Source organism: Anopheles aquasalis, chromosome Y (assembly GCF_943734665.1).
Source record: "Anopheles aquasalis chromosome Y, idAnoAquaMG_Q_19, whole genome shotgun sequence".
Taxonomy (NCBI): Eukaryota; Metazoa; Arthropoda; class Insecta; order Diptera; family Culicidae; genus Anopheles; species Anopheles aquasalis.
In genome coordinates this window covers 2450144-2473329 of record NC_064879.1, presented here as the reverse complement: position 1 = coordinate 2473329, position 23186 = coordinate 2450144, and the positions used below count along the sequence as shown (strand labels likewise).

At 47.3% G+C, this 23186-nt stretch overlaps 2 protein-coding genes across 5 annotated transcripts in view; both read right to left on the bottom strand.

The window, feature by feature from the left end:
• LOC126579780 (surfeit locus protein 4 homolog) overlaps positions 1-5038 on the bottom strand; it is an 8595-nt gene extending 3557 nt beyond the window's left edge. Inside the window, exon 1 of one of the 2 annotated variants that reach the window (XM_050243377.1) lies at positions 4760-5038. The gene's annotated coding sequence lies outside the window, so the exon portion shown is untranslated. Of the gene's footprint in view, positions 133-4759 lie in introns of those variants that run through there. The other variant, XM_050243376.1, reaches the window with a different exon arrangement.
• LOC126579771 (cytochrome P450 4d8-like) overlaps positions 1-23186 on the bottom strand; it is a 431039-nt gene that overhangs the window by 144247 nt on the left and 263606 nt on the right. The window contains exon 2 of one of the 3 annotated variants that reach the window (XM_050243357.1): positions 696-709. The exons of 1 other annotated variant lie outside the window; for it this stretch is intronic. The gene's annotated coding sequence lies outside the window, so the exon portion shown is untranslated. Of the gene's footprint in view, positions 1-695; positions 710-5601; positions 5616-23186 lie in introns of those variants that run through there. One more of the 3 variants, XM_050243356.1, reaches the window with a different exon arrangement.

The following is a 23186-nucleotide window of genomic DNA, read 5'->3' as shown; positions in this document are numbered from 1 at the left end:
CGAGAATTGCACGCACTTTCGCCCAACCACCGTGGAAAAGCGAGAAAAGAAGGCAGACTAGCGGCGGTAACAGCAGCAACAGCAGCGGCGGGATTTCGGGCGGACTTTCTCTTTCCGTTCGGCAGGGCACAGAAATCGCTCACGCACCACTCAAAGTCCTCTGTTAACGTTTAACAGAGCAGCTAACAGAGCAGCTAACAGAGTGGAACTCTTGCAGCTTTTGCGCATGTATTGGTGCCATTTTGGACGCATTTTTGCGATCAACATAAAGCACGCGAAAGCATAATTTCATTTTCACCAATTTTATTTTCACCAGCGCAGAACATCCTACCTCTTACCCCGCGCTGGTGGGTATTTTTTGTGACACAAATTTTCCGCTGAATGCTGATCTTTTCAAGAACATTGAATAAAAGTTTTGGATCAATCGAAGCAAAACTGACAAAGTTACAGATTTTCGAAAATCCGCGTTTCACACGAGGCGCTCGGAATCGCACCCACGAATTCCACATCGATTCCACGTCTGCAAAAATATCGGAGTCATTTCCGACACAGATCGATTCCGGGAATTTGGGGGGGGGGGGGGGGGTAAGTACGGCGCAGCAGTGACCGTTCCTTCTGCTTTGGTACAGCATTCGCCGTAGTTGTTGATAGTTTTGTTTTAGCTTACGACTTTGTTTACGATTTCGCGGTGGCCTACCTGCTGCTGCTGCTGCTGTCTGACTTCCGTTGCATTAGTAGAGTCAAGGTCAGGTAAAAATTGATCGTGTCATTGATCTTGATCATTCAAGTACAGAAAGACGCCAGTTCAATTGAGTCTTGGAGGGGGGCTAGTTCGGCGCAGCACTGTGACTGCGTTCTTGTCTGCTTTGGTATAGCCATTCGCCAATTGCGCTTTTTTTATATCAAAGAGGGGTTAGCTCCTTTTCTATATTGGCAAATGGTATTTATTGACCGTGAAAATTGTGAGCCTTTTTGCTGGAGTACCCAACAACTTTCGTTGCTTTATAGAGCCACAAGGTTACATAGAATGAATACCACAGTTAAACATTGCTCTTGAAATTGGAAACCAACGTTTTCAAAGTCGGTTCCGATTCAGTACCGTAAAAACTACTGAACAGATTGGTTTGAATTTTTTAACACACAATCTGTACACTCTTTGCCAGGTAGCCCCGTCAAAATTTCATGAAAACTGTTGATAGATTAAAAAAATCCTTAAAAATCGTGTTTTTAGGCAAAATGACAAATAGCATCACTTATTTATAGGGGTTTGAGCTTGATTTTGAAGGTCACAGCTGATTTCAGCTCTTTAATGATTTCCTGTAAAATAAGCCTTTTTCATGAGCGTTTTTCATGAGCAAGACGAAAAACCGTAGTAGTGAAAGAGATAGCATGTACTCGAAAGAAAAAAATCTACTGCTTGAAAAAAAGTTTGTCATCGGGGCGGCCAACTTTTGGGCAAAGAAGGTGGGTGAGGAGGAGGATGAGGGGGAGGAAAACCTTCCGGCTGTGTTGGCAAGACGCACATACACGTACGCACGCACGCAACACAGCCACACACACGGTGGTGCCATGCCTTTTTTCACTCACTCTTTCCTACGGGAAATTGGGCAGAGTGAGATAAAAAACTGTCCGAGATTTTGACGCTCGAGCAGTTGTTCGCGAGTGTAAAGCCGGGTATACATGAAGCGTAAACTCTAGCGTAAATATAAAATACCAAAAAGTATAAATGCCAAAAAGTTTATACTTGCCGTTTACACGGTGTAAAAAAGATTATAGGTTTGCGGAGCATAAATCCTAACGTAAACGCTGTTTGCTAACGATTTGCGTCGCTATATTTCCTGTTTGTGGTTTGCATTAATGTGAGCTGATGAGCGAGTGCTCATTACTAGCGTTTTGAATCTTTTTCTTCGGAAAAAAGATCCTATTTTTCTCAGAAAAGTCGATAAAAGTTCAGTGTATTTCGATTTACGCGTCTCAACCTGGTCATGTAAACATGTTCAAGTGTAAATTAATTTTATATTTACGCTTGAGTTTACGCTTCATGTATCCCCGGCTTTTCATTCGAGTTTCGAGTTCGAAGTTGGAGTTTCGGATGAAGGATTTGCGTGAGAAGAGGTCTTAGTTTGAAATTCAAACGGTCAGTTTACTTGCTAGGAAGTCTGGCCAAATATGGGTTACTCAATTCATTCGTAATATTGATATTGTCTTTCGTTATGGTAACTCTAAAAAACCCGATCAGGAATCGGGAGGTACTGCAACCCAACACTGAACTTTTATCGACTTTTCTGAGAAAAATAGGATCTTTTTTCCGAAGAAAAAGATTCAAAACGCTAGTAATGATCACTCACTATTAATGCAAACCACAAACAGGAAATATAGTGAGGCAAATCGCTTGCAAACAGCGTTTACGCTTGGATTTATGCTCCGTGGACCTATAATCTTTTTTACACCGTGTAAACGGCAAATGTAAACTTTTTGGCTTTACACTCTGAGTTTATATGAGAGTTTACGCTTCATGTATCGCCGGCTAAAGGAAATGCGCGATGATGTAACGGGGGGACACCGTGTTCCGTCCGGTCATGCAACCGTTAGCTGGAAATTTTGGAGAAATGATTTGGACCTTCAGCCCAGAGCTCTGACCTAATGACTCGATTTGCTTCGATCGCTCCTCGCGTGGGGTGTGTGACCGGTGCGTATGATCACGCTATTGCATCCCCTCTTTCTTCATCCTTGCAATGCCCTCCCTTTCTCTCACTCCGGCCATGCGACGAGACGCTGGAGTCGCCGTGTAATTAGGAGTCAAAGTTAGTATTCTCAAGGACGTTGGTGCTCGGTTGGTGAAGGCAGAAGCATAAGAGGAAGAGAGCGAGAGGGAGAGAGAGAGAGGGATCTGGCCAAAAAAAAAAACAGCCAGCAAACCACCCCGGCCCCTTGGACTGTTAACGGTTGTGGTCCTAAACACCAAAAGTGTGCGAGTCTGAGTGTATGTGGGGCGCCAACTCGCCCCTGGACCCTATGGTGCGTGAAGTCACGACTCATTATGGACGGTGCGTTGCTTCCGGTACACGCCGTTACCCTGGATTATTGTTGTTGTCGAAACCGCCCGCTACCCGCGTGCGATCTTGGAGAAAATTGTAATCCCCGCTCCTCGCTGTCGTTCCTCGCTTCCCGCAGTGTCCAGGTGAATGCGATGCGATAAAGCGCGCGGCAAGGGTACACTATGGGCGCCCATCGTTGCCCTCTCACGATAGTATTGACTTCAAGAAGGTCGGCCGTGAAGGGAAAGTTCAAACAACCATCTCCCCACCCCCAAACATCCCTCCCGTGTGTTCTGGTCACCGGCCGTCGGTCGCCGTTTTGCGTGTCCAGCGCGGGAACACGGCACCGAGCGACCGAGCCAATGGTGTAGTGTGGCTCAAACCACCTCCCCTCCCCGCCCCCACTCCCCCTCATGTCGCCATCACCAAGTCAAACAAACTAAATTGTACGCTAAAACGTATGCTAAACTACGCGATCGCGTGCCATGGCAATCCGGTCGAAAATTAAGCCAATAATTGTAGGTGATTATAATTATTTAAATCACGACATGCGACGTGGAATGTCAGGGTGGGGGGGGGGGGGGGGGGGGGAGGTGGTCAGTTTGTGGTCCTAGATGAGCGGCGCGCGGGCGAGCGACCGAATTGTTGTTTGGTTTTCAATCGTGGTGGTCCAAGGAAGTCCAGAAGGACCGGGCGTCCAAAGGCCAAGGGGAAGGCCCTCTTACAACATAAGGAATAGGCCGAGGGAGCGTTCTTGAGTTAGCGTAACGTCAGTCGCCGATCCGGTTTAGTGTGCGAGCCCGAGCGAGCGAGAGAGCTCTAGCAATTCGTCCTTTCTGACTTTCTTTTTTTTTATTTTATTTTGGAGCTATTACAACCTATTGTGGTTTTGCGAACGTTCGACAACTCGAATGAAATATCTCGATAATCGATTTGGGCAACCGATTGGCCGTTGCTGCTTTTCTGTTCGAGTGGGTTAAATGGGGAGCTACGGCTAATTCAGGCCCGAAAAAGAATTGTTTATGATGATTTTTTTGAGGAACCCATTCAAGTTTTTTTCTTTCAACTGATTGTTAAATTAAATATTATTATTAATATAATAATATATATATATTAGGTAATCGAATAAGTCTTTTCGTATTTTGGCAATAGATGGCTTTGGAGTCGTCTATCTCCACCGTTGTCAATTGCGAAAGATTGCGAGACCATTTGGAGCCATATTTGAAGCAAAACCATCGTGAATAAATATTTTTTTTTAGTAAAATAACGCCGCCACGGCGACACATGCCTGCTTAAAGTATACAAACATCAATGTAATATCCTGGGCAGCGATTTCTCCGGACTTTAATTCGATTGGTCGAATTGGTCTTCGAGGTTTTCAAAAAAGTTTTCATCGGTTTTGCAGCATGCGGCCTAGCGTTAGCATGTTGAAAAAAAAGTTTATTACGTCATTTTTCCCAGTCGCGGGAGTTGCGGGACGTGCGGAGATGTTATCAACGTTTTCGGATCGTTTGGTTGTGATGTCGTGTCACTCGTTCCCTCTCGCTCTCTCTCTGACGGCACTCTTGACGGCTCCACGTAAACTTTCTGCACAGCTGGTCGTCTGCGAATACACGGAACCGGTGGGAGAGGGTTGATGATTAGATGGTGCCGTCTAAGTAGAAACGATCCCGGTCCATATGCTGCCGACGTAGCGCTGCGTGGCGCGCTGGCAAACGTACCTTTGGCCTCCCCTTCCTCTGTCTCTCTGCTTCCGACCGCTGGGACGATGGATGGATGGATGATGAGTTGTGGAATGTGTGAAATTGGGTTGGCGGTCCCGGGGATCGGCACGGGCGTCGCGCTGCTCCTAATGATACCCGTAATCGAGAATTGCACGCACTTTCGCCCAACCACCGTGGAAAAGCGAGAAAAGAAGGCAGACTAGCGGCGGTAACAGCAGCAACAGCAGCGGCGGGATTTCGGGCGGACTTTCTCTTTCCGTTCGGCAGGGCACAGAAATCGCTCACGCACCACTCAAAGTCCTCTGTTAACGTTTAACAGAGCAGCTAACAGAGCAGCTAACAGAGTGGAACTCTTGCAGCTTTTGCGCATGTATTGGTGCCATTTTGGACGCATTTTTGCGATCAACATAAAGCACGCGAAAGCATAATTTCATTTTCACCAATTTTATTTTCACCAGCGCAGAACATCCTACCTCTTACCCCGCGCTGGTGGGTATTTTTTGTGACACAAATTTTCCGCTGAATGCTGATCTTTTCAAGAACATTGAATAAAAGTTTTGGATCAATCGAAGCAAAACTGACAAAGTTACAGATTTTCGAAAATCCGCGTTTCACACGAGGCGCTCGGAATCGCACCCACGAATTCCACATCGATTCCACGTCTGCAAAAATATCGGAGTCATTTCCGACACAGATCGATTCCGGGAATTTGGGGGGGGGGGGGGGGGGGTAAGTACGGCGCAGCAGTGACCGTTCCTTCTGCTTTGGTACAGCATTCGCCGTAGTTGTTGATAGTTTTGTTTTAGCTTACGACTTTGTTTACGATTTCGCGGTGGCCTACCTGCTGCTGCTGCTGCTGTCTGACTTCCGTTGCATTAGTAGAGTCAAGGTCAGGTAAAAATTGATCGTGTCATTGATCTTGATCATTCAAGTACAGAAAGACGCCAGTTCAATTGAGTCTTGGAGGGGGGCTAGTTCGGCGCAGCACTGTGACTGCGTTCTTGTCTGCTTTGGTATAGCCATTCGCCAATTGCGCTTTTTTTATATCAAAGAGGGGTTAGCTCCTTTTCTATATTGGCAAATGGTATTTATTGACCGTGAAAATTGTGAGCCTTTTTGCTGGAGTACCCAACAACTTTCGTTGCTTTATAGAGCCACAAGGTTACATAGAATGAATACCACAGTTAAACATTGCTCTTGAAATTGGAAACCAACGTTTTCAAAGTCGGTTCCGATTCAGTACCGTAAAAACTACTGAACAGATTGGTTTGAATTTTTTAACACACAATCTGTACACTCTTTGCCAGGTAGCCCCGTCAAAATTTCATGAAAACTGTTGATAGATTAAAAAAATCCTTAAAAATCGTGTTTTTAGGCAAAATGACAAATAGCATCACTTATTTATAGGGGTTTGAGCTTGATTTTGAAGGTCACAGCTGATTTCAGCTCTTTAATGATTTCCTGTAAAATAAGCCTTTTTCATGAGCGTTTTTCATGAGCAAGACGAAAAACCGTAGTAGTGAAAGAGATAGCATGTACTCGAAAGAAAAAAATCTACTGCTTGAAAAAAAGTTTGTCATCGGGGCGGCCAACTTTTGGGCAAAGAAGGTGGGTGAGGAGGAGGATGAGGGGGAGGAAAACCTTCCGGCTGTGTTGGCAAGACGCACATACACGTACGCACGCACGCAACACAGCCACACACACGGTGGTGCCATGCCTTTTTTCACTCACTCTTTCCTACGGGAAATTGGGCAGAGTGAGATAAAAAACTGTCCGAGATTTTGACGCTCGAGCAGTTGTTCGCGAGTGTAAAGCCGGGTATACATGAAGCGTAAACTCTAGCGTAAATATAAAATACCAAAAAGTATAAATGCCAAAAAGTTTATACTTGCCGTTTACACGGTGTAAAAAAGATTATAGGTTTGCGGAGCATAAATCCTAACGTAAACGCTGTTTGCTAACGATTTGCGTCGCTATATTTCCTGTTTGTGGTTTGCATTAATGTGAGCTGATGAGCGAGTGCTCATTACTAGCGTTTTGAATCTTTTTCTTCGGAAAAAAGATCCTATTTTTCTCAGAAAAGTCGATAAAAGTTCAGTGTATTTCGATTTACGCGTCTCAACCTGGTCATGTAAACATGTTCAAGTGTAAATTAATTTTATATTTACGCTTGAGTTTACGCTTCATGTATCCCCGGCTTTTCATTCGAGTTTCGAGTTCGAAGTTGGAGTTTCGGATGAAGGATTTGCGTGAGAAGAGGTCTTAGTTTGAAATTCAAACGGTCAGTTTACTTGCTAGGAAGTCTGGCCAAATATGGGTTACTCAATTCATTCGTAATATTGATATTGTCTTTCGTTATGGTAACTCTAAAAAACCCGATCAGGAATCGGGAGGTACTGCAACCCAACACTGAACTTTTATCGACTTTTCTGAGAAAAATAGGATCTTTTTTCCGAAGAAAAAGATTCAAAACGCTAGTAATGATCACTCACTATTAATGCAAACCACAAACAGGAAATATAGTGAGGCAAATCGCTTGCAAACAGCGTTTACGCTTGGATTTATGCTCCGTGGACCTATAATCTTTTTTACACCGTGTAAACGGCAAATGTAAACTTTTTGGCTTTACACTCTGAGTTTATATGAGAGTTTACGCTTCATGTATCGCCGGCTAAAGGAAATGCGCGATGATGTAACGGGGGGACACCGTGTTCCGTCCGGTCATGCAACCGTTAGCTGGAAATTTTGGAGAAATGATTTGGACCTTCAGCCCAGAGCTCTGACCTAATGACTCGATTTGCTTCGATCGCTCCTCGCGTGGGGTGTGTGACCGGTGCGTATGATCACGCTATTGCATCCCCTCTTTCTTCATCCTTGCAATGCCCTCCCTTTCTCTCACTCCGGCCATGCGACGAGACGCTGGAGTCGCCGTGTAATTAGGAGTCAAAGTTAGTATTCTCAAGGACGTTGGTGCTCGGTTGGTGAAGGCAGAAGCATAAGAGGAAGAGAGCGAGAGGGAGAGAGAGAGAGGGATCTGGCCAAAAAAAAAAACAGCCAGCAAACCACCCCGGCCCCTTGGACTGTTAACGGTTGTGGTCCTAAACACCAAAAGTGTGCGAGTCTGAGTGTATGTGGGGCGCCAACTCGCCCCTGGACCCTATGGTGCGTGAAGTCACGACTCATTATGGACGGTGCGTTGCTTCCGGTACACGCCGTTACCCTGGATTATTGTTGTTGTCGAAACCGCCCGCTACCCGCGTGCGATCTTGGAGAAAATTGTAATCCCCGCTCCTCGCTGTCGTTCCTCGCTTCCCGCAGTGTCCAGGTGAATGCGATGCGATAAAGCGCGCGGCAAGGGTACACTATGGGCGCCCATCGTTGCCCTCTCACGATAGTATTGACTTCAAGAAGGTCGGCCGTGAAGGGAAAGTTCAAACAACCATCTCCCCACCCCCAAACATCCCTCCCGTGTGTTCTGGTCACCGGCCGTCGGTCGCCGTTTTGCGTGTCCAGCGCGGGAACACGGCACCGAGCGACCGAGCCAATGGTGTAGTGTGGCTCAAACCACGTCCCCTCCCCGCCCCCACTCCCCCTCATGTCGCCATCACCAAGTCAAACAAACTAAATTGTACGCTAAAACGTATGCTAAACTACGCGATCGCGTGCCATGGCAATCCGGTCGAAAATTAAGCCAATAATTGTAGGTGATTATAATTATTTAAATCACGACATGCGACGTGGAATGTCAGGGTGGGGGGGGGGGGGGGGGGGGAGGGGGTGGTCAGTTTGTGGCCCTAGATGAGCGGCGCGCGGGCGAGCGACCGAATTGTTGTTTGGTTTTCAATCGTGGTGGTCCAAGGAAGTCCAGAAGGACCGGGCGTCCAAAGGCCAAGGGGAAGGCCCTCTTACAACATAAGGAATAGGCCGAGGGAGCGTTCTTGAGTTAGCGTAACGTCAGTCGCCGATCCGGTTTAGTGTGCGAGCCCGAGCGAGCGAGAGAGCTCTAGCAATTCGTCCTTTCTGACTTTCTTTTTTTTTTATTTTATTTTGGAGCTATTACAACCTATTGTGGTTTTGCGAACGTTCGACAACTCGAATGAAATATCTCGATAATCGATTTGGGCAACCGATTGGCCGTTGCTGCTTTTCTGTTCGAGTGGGTTAAATGGGGAGCTACGGCTAATTCAGGCCCGAAAAAGAATTGTTTATGATGATTTTTTTGAGGAACCCATTCAAGTTTTTTTCTTTCAACTGATTGTTAAATTAAATATTATTATTAATATAATAATATATATATATATTAGGTAATCGAATAAGTCTTTTCGTATTTTGGCAATAGATGGCTTTGGAGTCGTCTATCTCCACCGTTGTCAATTGCGAAAGATTGCGAGGCCATTTGGAGCCATATTTGAAGCAAAACCATCGTGAATAAATATTTTTTTTCAGTAAAATAACGCCGCCACGGCGACACATGCCTGCTTAAAGTATACAAACATCAACGTAATGTCCTGGGCAGCGATTTCTCCGGGCTTAAATCCGATGGAGAATGATTGGCGGATGCTAGTTTGTGATGTTTACGGGAATGGTAGGCAATTTGACACCATAGATCAGGTTTGAAGTAGTTAATAAGAGTGCATGGCGATCCTTGCGCACTGCAACATTTTTCATGGTCGCTGTAAGCATGCCATCACGCATTTCCAGGCAATTAATAGTAGAGGAGGAGTTACTGATTGTAAATAAAATAACATTGATAGCCTAATGAACTGTTTTCCATCTTAATTTAATTTTTTTTGTAGGGTGAGGCTATCATTATGAAACACCTCGTTTTTGGATTTTTGGCTCCCAAATCCACAATTTTTAATATTTTTTCAAAATTCAAACGGCATACAGTATTTTTTATTATTTTTGGGGCGCTTTATTCGAGCGCGAAACCGAAAAAACACGGCTCTGAGTCTATCATTATGAAACATAGTGTAAATATTCAATATACTAATTTATTATTGATAATAATTTATTATTATTGAATCAGTAGTTATTATTTTATAACTATTAGGTCTAGGCGTTGAAATCCGCGGTGTTTGTACCAAATTTAATCGATTATTTCTCAATAAATCTTAACAATCTGCTTTTTAAACATATTGACTTTCGCTAGCCACTACTTTTTACTATATTTTGGGCAATTTTCGAATTTCATGTCGAAAGAACTGCTCATCTTTTGAAGCAGTTTAGGCAACTGCCCTCTTTTCAATACTTTCATAAAGAATGAGGTGCTGTGCTTCCAAACAATTTTTTAATAAACCAAACAAGAAGTATTTAGAAAGAACAATGTCTGGGGAATACTGCGGGGAGGGTAACATTTGGTCTTCGAGGTTTTCAAAAAAGTTTTCATCGGTTTTGCAGCTTGCGGCCTAGCGTTAGCATGTTGAAAAAAAAGTTTATTACGTCATTTTTCCCATTTTTACCGTTTTTTAGGTCAGAGCTTGCTTCAAATGGATCAATTATTGTTGATAACGTTCTCTATCAACAATTTCATGAGTTTCCGAAAGTTCTTAGTGCACGACACACGTGAAAACTGGATTTTTTCATTATTTTGGTGTACCCGAACCTTCTGTGTCTTTAAAGACAAAATCTCCGCTTCTAAACCTTTGAAGCCAGCTTTCACATTTTCTTTGTATCATAACATGTTCAACATAAGCTTAAACCCCTCAAAAGTGCGAAAAACATCTAAAAACACTCTATAGCTTATTAAACAGGAGATCAAAACTAAATAGGAAAAACAAGATACTACTTTACACAACAATCATCAGACCTACCATCACATATGCCTCTGCCATATGGAGTAGCAGTGCAAAAACACACAAAATAAAACTGCAACGAATCCAAAACAAATACTTAAAAATAATCCTAAACCTGCCGCCCTGGCACAGTACAGAAAAAGTTCATAATCTAGCAGAAATAGAAACACTCCCTAAACACACGACAAAAATGAATAAGAATTACTGGTATAACCGCACAAGAAATGCTGAACTCAAAAAACGACACACGTGACACTGTAAATAGTTTAGATAGTAGGGAAGGCTGAATGGAGCTAGATTTAGGTAGATTAGTTTTTTACTTCTTTGTACTTAAACGGGCTAAGGGTAGAATATAAGCTTATAGAAATAGAAAAAAAGAGGTCAAAACAAAAAGGCAGGTTAAAAAAAACCTGTCACTAAACCAACACCCCCAGAAAGATAGTACAATTAACACTACACACTAGCTATACTACGAATCACAAGCCAAAAATAAAGTGGAGAAGCACGTGCTGTTCCCATTGAAATAACACAACCACGATGTTCTATGAAATAAGTTAATAATAAACGAAAATTTTTGGAAAAAAATATATATATTAATTAATTAATTGATATTATATAATAAAAATAAAATAATAAAAAAATATTATATTATTATATATAGTTATGGAGTCATGAGCGTATGAGCGGATTATGAGCGTACATAAGAATGAATATATTTTTATTTATTTTTATATATTTTAATATATATTTAATATATAATAATATTATTGTTGTTTTGCATTGGATTCGCCACCTCGCCAGCAGTGCCATCCTTCCGCATGAAAAACCATAACGGACTCGTAATCGATCGCGTGAAATTTCGAAGAAGGCTGGCGCTGATAGAAAGCCACAAGCGAAGGTGGCACTGAACGACGAGTACTTTCACAATTCGGGCGCACGTTTCGGGTCTTAGGGAGCCGTGCACAGAGTTTCGGAATTCTATGCTAATCGGGGTCTCTCTCTCTCTCTCTCTCTCTCTCGAGGGTGCGCGCATCGCGCTAGTGCTTGTTTGGCTGTTGGGTTGGGCACGTCAAAGTCCGCACGTAAATGGTACATTATCTGACCTTCCGGACTCATTAGCTCTCGTGTCCCTCCCCGGGGAGCGCTTTGCTGGACCGCAACCTCATTTGGGTCGGTGATATTTGGTTGTAAATGCGCGGCTACTTACGCCAGGTGATCCTGCCGTTGAGACTTACCATCAACACTTCCCTGGATCCACCGTCATTACACCCGGTGGCCATCGCTCCTGGCTCTCTCTCTCTCTCTCTCTCTCTCTCTCTCTCTCTCTCTCCCTGTCGCTTTGGGCCAGTAGAGATTTGAATATTCATTCCGGTGTACAAGCAAGCCATGCGCTCTGCCGGCACTAATCCGCTAGACCATCGATGTTCAACGGATTGCTGCTGCTGCTGCTGCTGCTGCTGTTTCTGCTAGGCGAGTGCGCAACAACACTTACCAAACACACCTCCCCCGGCCCCTCGCTCGATTGCTTCGCGTGGATACGCGTTTGACGTGGATTACTAATTTGTTTGGCCACCGCCACCGCCGCCGGCGTCAGTGAGCCGTGTGAGCGTCTCTGCGTGCGAGAAAGTGCGAGAAAATTTGAATTAAGTGCCGAGATTTGTGTTTAATTGGGCCCCCCCCCCCTTCTTTGGGGCCAACGACGGTGGCTGTGCGCGCTGCCCGCTCTCGACACCCTTGGCCTGGGGATTTTTGCTTCCACAATTTTGGTTTTTGGTTGCAATCCACTGTGCGGTCACTGTGCGGCCTCCCCCCACCCCCACAAAAAAAAATTAGATGCACACTGGCACGTCAGCCGATGTCTGTCTATCATTTGCTGGCGCCCTTCCAAGCACGCTCCTTTCCTAAGCGTGTTTGCGAAATAGAATTTGAGTGTAGCGAGGCTTTTGTCTTAGGCGAAAAATGCCCAAAATACAGGGTGTACCATAAAGAAATGCGAATGCTTTCATTGCTCTGTTTTGAGTATTTTTTCAACATCAATATGGCATTATGGGGTATCGTTGTGTTCGTGAGAATCGTATCTATCAAATGATGTATAAAAAGCACTCGTGCAAAATATGTTTGTTTGGGAAAATGTATTCAAAGGCGACAGTGTCGAGTTTGCTTCGCACCCAAGAAAAATCTCATAGAAATAACAGCGGTTCTCGGATGTCATTTTGGAATTGTTTACAGGATTAAACGTTCTATTCATGAAGGGGCAAGGCCTAGGAAAGTGGTAGTGGCCGGCAACGATCTGAGCGCACTGAAAATGAGGTAAGATTGGTAAGGGCAAAGGATAACGAAATTCAATGCGATCCGTACGAAAGCTTTAAAAAAAGACGAATATCTCAAGATGCTCCATGCATCGGTTGGCCAAATATGACCTAAAAGCAACCTCTAGAGCTAGGGTGAAGCGTAATTTAATAGTTGAATGGATCAAATCTTTGATATGAGCGATCGATGCATTTGTTGTCAGTTTTGAAGACGAAGAAAGTGGTCGTCGCGTTCTCTGATGAAAATCTTTTCACGATTGATCTAGCAAGGAATTCTTGCACGAATAGGTTCATATTGACCATAAAGACTAAGGATGTTTCAGAGAACATAAAATTCAAGTCCACCTTCGTGGTCGCCGCTGGAATAATGACGTTTGGAGCAGTTGTCTCTAATGGTTTGAAAATACTTCCAGTTTTCATAAAAACCCATATTAAAATGAATATTGATGTGTATATCAATTTGTTGAATGAACACGTTTAACCAAGGGTTAGAGCAAACTTCAATACACCAGAAAATGTTGAGTTTCAGCAACATGGAGGCCCCTGCCTTACGTCTAAACGGACTCAATCATGGTTGAAGGAAAACATGAATTTTTGATCGAAAGATTTATGCCCTCCAAGAGGTCCTGAATTAAATCGGTTGAGCTATTCAATATGGACATTTGTTCGGCCGAAGACCTGTGAATCATCATACCATACTCGGTTGGCTCGCCGAAATTGTTTCTCACCAAACCCTGGTCTTCTAAGTTGGACACCTAATGTTACCGAAGGGTGTTCTCGAATTCGTAGCCGCTTGGAGAAATTAATTGAGAAAGCAGGCCGGAAAATCCACTTATTTTGTTTGTTTTTGATAAACAATGAAATATAGAGCCAGTTTAGATATTTTAAAACCGTAGGAAAGCTACAAAAATGACTTTAAACTTCAATAGAAGATTTTCGCATTTTTTTATGGTACACCCTGTAAGCCCAGTTTGACAAAAATTTGTCCATTTTCAACGTCATTCACCGTTCGCAAGGGCACCGCAGTTCCTAAAAGCGGAGAAGAGCCAAACTCCTAGACGGCCCGGATGCCACTCACGTTCTAGCAGCGCCCAGCAGAGCAGCGTCACGTCGCGCATTTGACCGGCTGTGGTCCTGGGCCGGCCCTGGCTTTTCCTGGAACTGTCGCGGGCCCAGCGGGTTCCACTTCCTATCCCCGAGGGCACGATTCGATCGGATCTAAACGGATCAGTTGCAGCGGCAGCAGCAGCAGCAGCAAAGACCGGTAACCGGGGTAACAGAGCCCCCCCCCCCCCTCTCGAGGGGGTCCCTTTCCTAATAACAAGCCTGCCGGTCCCCTTGGTTGGTTCCGCCCCCCGAAAATCCAGCCCAGGCCCTGCCAATTAGCGATCATTAGAATGATCCTCGGGTGCGGCGAGACCCTAATCGGTTATTACCGATCGGGGATCGGGACCGGCGACTGAGCCGGACCGGAGCCAAGATGGAAAGAATGTCCTTTTCGGTCCCGCGTCCGGGTGGAAGAAGAGGACAAACGACAAAGAGGTTTGGATAAAAAAAAAACGAAAAAAAAGGTGAGGCATTGTGTCGGATGTGCCTCGCCGTGCGCACTGACCAATTAGCCGCCTGTCTCCCGGTGGCATTCTCAATCGTCGAAGGTGCGTCAGGACGCGGACAGGGCAGGCGGGGGGGGGGGGGGGGCGATTGCGCAATTGCGGAAATGTGCCTGGCCCCGAATGGAAAGGAATCGCAAATTGGAATCCCCTCCCAATCTCAAGGGGACACCATTAGCCACGGGAAGGGGGGAGGGGGGGGGGGGTGTCAGTCACTTCTGGGAATCGCTTGTTTCGGTGATCGAAGGCCCAACCCTAGGCAGGGGGCCGTAAAGTAAACCAAGAAAACACGACACACGACAGTCACGAGGGATGGAAGGACGTGGATGAATATTTATTGCTCGTCAATTGGCGCGCACCCTCTCCCTCCCCTTCCCCCCCCCCCCTCTCGAATGGTGATAAGATCATTTTTTGATACGAAGATGAATCCATATCCCGGGATGACCCGGGGGGGCCGGGCCTTCATTTGCATCCCCGTGCAAACGCCAGGCCAGGTCCATCATCACACTTGCGCAGCCATGACACATTCGCAACATGGCGGTGTGTGGCCCCGCCAGTAATCAGTTTCAGCTGTTGTACTGGCTGTGGCCCGGCCGCAAACGGATTGCGTGCGCGTTCTTCTGGAAAGCGAAAAAGCGGCAAAATGGAACACCACTTCCGGCGGCGCCCTTTCCCCCTCCCCGTTAAAAAGGCTCCCCAAAACCCTGGCCAGTAGTCCTTCATGTTTATTCGATTAGCTGGCGGGAAAGGCGGATGACTGGCTGACTTTTGCCAGGGTCTGGCCCCGAAGGTAATAGCAATCGTTGGTCGTTCGGTGGCGGCCGGTGTATTGGTTTTGATCGATTGGAAATCGGGGATTGTAATCTTCCCCGACGCCTGCGATCGATGCTATGGCGATGGGAATTTTGCAATTTGCCTCCGGTCCTGACGCTGGCCCTGGCCCTGGCCTGTGTTCCCTTGTGTAATGGATCAACCCGAGCGGTGGCGGCCATGCTCTCTCTCTCTCTCTCTCTCTCTGTCTCGCTCTCTGTGCCGGTCGCTGCCATCAATCCGCGTCAATCTGGAATCAGGAATTCACTACCAGCAGCCGGAAAGAGGGGGGAATGGGGGCCGGAGCTTCAATTTTCCGCCTAGCAAAACAAGTGACAAAATGGCGGACAGCGACGATGGTGATGATGATGACGACGACGACGACGACAACGACGACGGGACACAAAAATACGCACCCAGACCATGAATATTTGATTAGGCGAGGGAGTTGCGATCCGCCGGTTATTGCGATTGCTGCTGCTGCTGCTGCTGCTCCTGCCTGATGCAAACGACATGGTGACGACCACGATGGCACCGTATTAGCCCCCGGCATCATCCCCGTCCCCCCGCCGGAGGTGCTAACACTCCGGATTCGGTCAGGCGGTGCGCAGCTGAACACCGAGGTATAGCGAGTGCACTTCGCGACTACTTTCCGGTGTTATTGCGTCCACCCACACACACACCCACAAACACACTGAGCAAAGCGATAGCGTAGTGTGGTAGAGGTGCAGAAAAAAACAAACGAATGAAATGTGGCAAAACCAACGCAAAAACAAAATGGTTGCACAATTAAAAGTGCATCATTTGCGCTGCGTGCGAGGACGGCGTGAGCAGGGCCACCTTTAGCATCTCGGCGGGGGGGGGGGGGGGGGGGCCGGGGCACACTGTATTAACGGAGGCCCCTCAAGATTTTCACACACTAAAAACCCCTTTCCAACGCCTCTTTACCATCTACGGTAGTAACTTGTACCATTGTCCAGCTTCTTCCTTTCCAAATTTCTTTGGTTTCTTATTAGCAAATAACGCAAGCAATACATTCTTACAGGATTCTTTTGATTACAATTGGTTATAGATCTTAGCATCAAGAACATTTTGTTACTGAAAAGAACTAAATATCCGATATTGATATTATTTAATGTTTTAGCGGGAGCTTCGGTCATTTCTGCTCGTTTTTGAAGGTTTCTTGTGATGTATCCTTCCGCTTTACTTTTTCAAGTGTATGGCATATTAAACTACAACTTTTGAAGAATATTTAGTTCAATTTTGGGTAAGATTGATTAAAAACATCATCCACGGCATCACATTTATGAAGGTGCGTCTGATAAAAGGTACTTTCCGGTGGCCATCGTAGCTGCGTGATGCGTTATGATAAAAATACACATTGATATTCTTTAGATAGATTACAAGTTTATCCAGGCAGCCCCGTTGAGTTTTGAGTTGAATATCGTATTTTTCGATATTTGGCAGATTTTTGAAGTTGATGAAAAGTGATCACAATGAGCAAACCGGGTTCGTCGCTTAAAATTTTAAGGGTCAAGTCTTTTGATGCGCACCAAAAACAGTTCCCATCGTAGCTACGTGATGAGTCATCAGAAAAATGCAAATCAATAATCTTTTTGATTAAAAGTTTATCAAGGCAGTCCCATCTAGTTTTTGTTAAATTTCGTATTTTTCGATTTTTGGCAGATTTTTAAAGTTCGAAAAGTGATGCTTTCTGTCATTTTGCCTAAAAACACGATTTTTAAAGATTTGTTTAAAAAAAAGTATCAACAATTTTCATGAAATCTCAACGGGGCTACCTGGCAAAGAGTGCACAGATTATGTGTTAAATCAATCGGTTCAGTAGTTTTTACGGTACGATGGGCACCGACGTTGAAAACGTTTCTTTTGGGAAACACTCTTCAAAGTAGCGGATTTTCAAAAATCTGTATCTCTGTCAGTTTTTCCTCGATTGATCCAAAACTTTTACACAATATTCTTGATAAGATCAGCATTCAGAGAAAAATGTTTATAATAAATACCGAAGCCCTTAAGGGGCCGCTTTGTATGGCAGATCCAGAAATCTGGCCTCTTAATGGTCCATTAGACATTAGGGTCCACATATAATCCCTTATGTCAATAGGGCATGTTGTACTCTTTCTGATTTCTTCTGATTTTCTTAAATTTCAAAATTAGTTAATATATGACTGTCAGTTTTAGATACACCATCTAGAATCGCAAATTAGTGATATGGAACATTCGAGGAAGTTTAGAAAAATCCAGAATGTGAAATTTCATTTGGATTGCATTGACATCAATTCGACTGAATTTCTTCAGTGTTCAGGCCAATTAGTTCACGGAAGTGGAGAATGCAATCAGGGAATCTCAAGAAAAGGGGAATTCAAGCCAAATCCGCAAACTCGCAGGGATTTGGGGGCCCCCCACCAGCGCGGGGCCCTGGGCATGGGCCCATTGTGCCCAAAGGGAAAGATGGCCCTGGGCGTAGAGAGAGAGAGAGAGAGAGAGAGAGAGAGAGAGAGAGAGAGAGAGAGACGGCTAGGGGAATAATTGGTACACACGTAACGCTGGGCGGCTCCATTACTAACCAACAGCTCCTTAAATCGCCTCTCTTTGTCTCTCTCTTATTTTTTTCTTACAAACACATTCTCTTTCTTTCTAGGGTCTAAACTGGGTAGTAAGAAAAAGGGACACTCGCATTAAAGATGGCGATGCAAAGCCAGCCAGCAACAAGCTCTTTGCTTGTGCTTGCGTCAATCGATCGGTTGGCTGGCTGCCACGCCATCCCACCACTCCAGACACGTGCTGAGGGTCCCCTTTGCGGTTCCCTAGCCGCCTTCCAACAACAACAAAACAAAAAAAGTAAGCCAACGATTATTTATTGGCTTGTAATAGATTTTAATTACAAGGCAACACCCCAACACTGCCCTCCTCATATTCTATTTTCCTTTGGCAGGAAAGGGAAGCGAAGGACCTGCTGCTGACCAGCGCACGAACCACATGACAGAGAGTGGTAGCTCCGGAGAACCACTGTGACGGTAACGAGGACAACGGATCACGCGTGAGTACACGAAGAACAAGAAGGCCGCATCGGGGAACGTCGAGAGACGTGGACGGGAGAGCGATATCCTGCGCGTTGCATAGTTTCGGGCGTTTTTTTGCGGTGGCGAAAATACGGAACAGGCGAGTGCGGAAGCGAGCGGTAAGCTTACAGATAACATTCCTTATCACTTATTACCACTCCGATGCCTCGGTCTTTCCCCTTCGCGATCGATTCCAGCCTGGGTTTCCATTGTTCTAATTGGTGCGCAACCGTGCTTATGCAATCGCAGGGGGTTGGAATGAAAATTAAAAGCACCGCTTAGGAGCGCGCGATCCTGCTGGCACAATGGCTGGGGCGGGAACTGGTACAAGGCCAACAAATGACCACCAATTAGCCGCTGGCTCACGCAAAGACAACGACAAAGAGGAGAAGGAGGACGAAAATGACAACTCCAAATGAGGTCCATTGGCACGCAGGCAGGCAGGGCCCAGTTGGCAAGCGATTGATTGATGCACCCTCACCTCGTCTCTCGCTTTCCTTTCCTTTCCGAGGCGCGGGCGTCAAAAGGAAAAGCCCGTCGAGTGCCGAAAGGAGGAAATGCAAGCGTCGCTGCGCTTAGAGGCGGATGCTGCCGCCACCGCCCCCGCTGCCACCCGTCGGAATCCCGGGGAAAATGGAAACGACCACAAGGTGAGCGGCGTCAGCGGCGGCGGCGGCGGCGGCGGCGGCGGCGGAAAAGCAATTTAGGATGGACCGGGCGGGGCCCCGGTCGGGCAGTGGGCAAATTATCTCCTTCCTTTCTCTTCCTCACGGAATTAGATTTTCACCTTTTGCTTTTTTTTTTCTCACCCCCGGCGCCAAGCGGCAAATCAATTTTTGGATCGCCGACGCCGACGACGGGCGCCAGGCGCCTCCGGTGCTGCTCAGTGGAGCGGGGGTGGGGAGGGAGGGGAAGGCGAGAAGGTTCCTGCACATCCTCGCCCGCACCTCGGCATCTCCTCCAGTGGGCTTTGATCCTTTTTTGTTTCCTTGTCGTTGCTTTTTTTGCACCCTCACCCTCATCTTGTCCTCATCGCTCAACTCACCCCGGGGTTGGCGGGGGTGGGTGGGTCGAGCGGCGGGCAAATGAGCGGGTTTCGTTCCGCCAAAGGATCCGGATCCAGGTCGATCTCGTCTGCACTGTGGTGAATGGAGGGAGAAAAAGAGAGCGAGAGATAGAGAAAGAGAGAGAGAGAGAGAGAGAGAGAGGGATGATCGAGGGATGAATGAATCCCTTAAAACACTCGAATAGAAAACGATGAATGATCAATGATGAATGGGATCGAGAGAGAGAGAGAGAGAGGAGGGTGAGTTGACCGAGGGGCGGGAATGAGTCCAGGGCCCGAGGGAATCGGAAGTAATAGCGGTGAGGGAGGGGGATGCAGGGTGCTCGCTGGCCACTTTGGCCAATTTGGTCAAATTAAAGATTCATCCCTAATCCCCATTAGGGCCCGAGAGTGGTGCCTGGAGGCCATTGAGTTGAGCCTGGGAGGAAAAGGGGCGAAACAGTCCGCACCTCCTCCTCCTCTTTCCTCTCTTTCTCGCTCTCGCTCTCTCTCTCTCAGGGTACCGGGAGTGTGGAATCTTCAATACATGCTCAAACAAAAAAAGCTCTACCAAGAAGGAAAACCGAGGCACGGGAGAGCCCTCTGGCATCGGATGTCCCTCTATTTTCCGAATTTCCCAGTAAGAGGGAACAAGAGGGTGTCAATGGAAAAGCTGCGGGAAAACTGTAACCAGCCGGCCGCCGGACGTTGATCCTTTCTCTGCGTCTTCTTTTCAGGTTATGGGCCTGGGTGCGGCCCTTGTATTGATCGCATAAATTGTCACCATGGCAGGGCACACACATACACACCGCTCTGGCATGTTCGCGGTCACGCTCGACGATCGGCGACCATCGACAGTGACTCGAGTGGTGCTAAAAAAAAAAAAAAAACCAAAAACCAAAAGAAAACCGACGTGTTCCGCTTCAACGCTCACCACCACCATGGGCTCCGCTACTCCGCGGTCCTCTCCCCCCTTTCCTTTCCCATATGTCCCCATAAATAAAAGGGGGATCCGAGTGGGGCAGGCCAGTGGACCAGCCGCGGAGATCTTTAGATTCAATTTGATTATCACCCGAATGTCTTCATAGTTGGGGCCCCGCGGGGAGTGTTTTGTTTTTTTTTTTGGTTTTTTTTTTGGTGAGGGTGGGCGATAGAAAACAAGAATGGGTTTGGGCGGAGGGATCCACACATCAATCGCCCCGATGCCGCACGCTTGGCACGTCCGATGCCCCGATTACCACGCCGGAACCGGTTGTCACCGCAGAGAAGTGAGAGAGAGAGAGAGAGAGAGAGAGAAAGAGAGAGAGAAGAGAGAGAGAGAGAGGGAAGCGATTTGTGAATGAGGGAGCCTTCTTTGAAATTGTTTCTCGATCTCGATCTCGATATCTATTTGATCGAAGTTATGTTTTCAGCATTCCAGCAACCCATCCATCTCTCTCTCTCTCTCTCTCTCTCTCTCTCTCTCTCTCTCTCTCTCTTACTGTTAGATAGATGATCCGTTGATCGAGGGTCCTAAGCTAAGGGATCGCGCTCAATGGTGGTGGTGCGACACGTTAGAAGTCAATCGAGATTCGAGAATTTGATTACCTTGATCACGCAAGTGACAGCAGCAGAGGTGGGAAGAGACAGAGAGAGAGAGAGAGAGAGGGAGAGCGTTCACAAAAGCGTGTTTCCGATTCTGCGTCGGCGGCGTCGTCGTTGTTGTCGTCATCGCAGGACGCCCGCAACCACCCAGTGCGTGGCGCAAGAGAGAGAGAGAGAGAGAGAGAGAGAGAGAGAGAGAGAGAGAGAGAGAGAGACGAGATGCTCCTTCCCGTGCTCCTTCGTGTCCTCAGCATGCCATGCAACTGCATGTTCCGATCCAAAACCGCCTAATGATCCTCATTCCTCTTCCATTCTAGCTCCACTCAAACCGCTGCGCTTCGGGTGACAATTTCATTCGCGGCGCGATCAGACGTCATCAGCAGCACCACCAGCAGCAGCAGCAGCAGCAGCAGCAGCAGGAGGCAAGGCAGGAGGAGCGCACTCGCGACGCTCCTTCCCCCAAAAATCTAATTTAATTCAGTTTAATGCGTTGCGTGGCTTCATGTTGGGACACATGGTGAGTGACCTCACCAGGGGGCGGAGAGCATGAGAGGGGTGGGGGGGGGGGGAATGCCACGCACGCTAATGTACACTCCCCACGGGGTCCCACGGACCGACACCTCGACCACGCGGCTCCACTTCGCGCACGCAAACGCTCTTCTGCCACATAATGGTTGCTTCCGCCCACTCCAGAGCCCAGAGAGGCTGCGAAGGGGGCGGGGGGTGCTCTGGTGGGCATCCGGAACAACACGACGATCGAGAGCGCTGGAGGGGGGCAACGGCGGCGACGGTGAATGATAATGAAGGCCCACGGCGACTGTCCGGAGAGATGTCATCCGCGTCGCGCGCGCTCGCGGCTATTTCCATTTGATGGCTTTTCGGACTCGCCCCTCGACACCACCACCTCCTCCCTCTCTTTTTTTTTGTCCCCCCCCCCACTCACCGTCCACATACTTTATGACTTCCTTTCGGCACCAGCAGCAGCAGCAGCAGCAGCAGACGCGTGAAAATATCATAATTTAGATAGATCCGTCGCCGCCGGAACGCTCTGTTGTTTGCTTGACCTTAATCGTCATCCCCCTCTCCCCTCACACCCCCCCCCCCCCTTCCCATCACACGCTCCGGGTCCGGGCGGATCAAAAGGATCGCGGACAAGCCACGGCCGGTCGGTCGGTCCGTCGGTTTGCTGTGCTTTTGATCCCGGAATTCCGGAATTGGTTTCACTTTGCAACCCCCCACCCCGGGGGGTTGAGGGTAGCCTGGGGAGAGTGGGTTAAGGAAGCGTTTACGGAACGCTTAAAACGCTTCAAACCGGACCACGCGGATTGGAATGCCACCCGGACTCGAAATCGGAAGGAAGTGCTCGGAATCGGTGGAGGAGGGGGTGCGGAGTATCGCACTCTATTCTCAGCAGGCGCCTAGCGTGAAACTGATTTATGAAATGAACCCCAGCCGCCTTCCTCTCTCTCTCTCTCTCTCTCTCTCTCTCTCTCTCTCTCTCTCTGTGCTGTACCGCTTCCCAAATGGCCAGGGTGCGCTCGAGAAATGCGGGAAATGCGCGTATCACCCTCGGGGAGGGTTCGTCGCTTATACTGTCGCGCGTTGAGTCTTTCGTTTTGCTCGCCGCACTGTGCGTCCGATTCGTGTGGCAATTTTTGCCCCGCAACCCTCTGGCACAAATCTACATCCTTCGTCTGTGCGACGGGGGTTTAGACACACATACACACGCGTGACGCTACAGACCCTCGTCTCGTGGGCCTTGGTGGCCACGTCTCCCGAATGACCTCGTCTAACAAGCGCAGGCGTTGTGAATTATAATACCCCGATAAGGTACGCGAACGAAAGCGTCCCTACATGTGGGACTGTGCTGGCAGCTCGGAGCTTCTTTCACAATTTCCTACTCCTTGCACCCATTCCAACCCCCACCAGCCCATTTTATCAAGCAAACAGCATCAGCAGCGGTGTTGTTGCCGATCCCGATTCTGAGATAAATTATGCAAAAACGAAACAAGCAAGCAAGCAAGCAAGCAAGAGGAGGAGAATGAGGAGTAGGAGGAGCAAGCACCACCACCATCACCACCACCAGGCACTTAATCTCCCTGATGAGCTTATTAATATTACATCAATTACTGGGCCTGGGCCGGGGCGGTTGCGCGGGTGTGAGATGGTGTTTTAAAAAATCTCACCCACC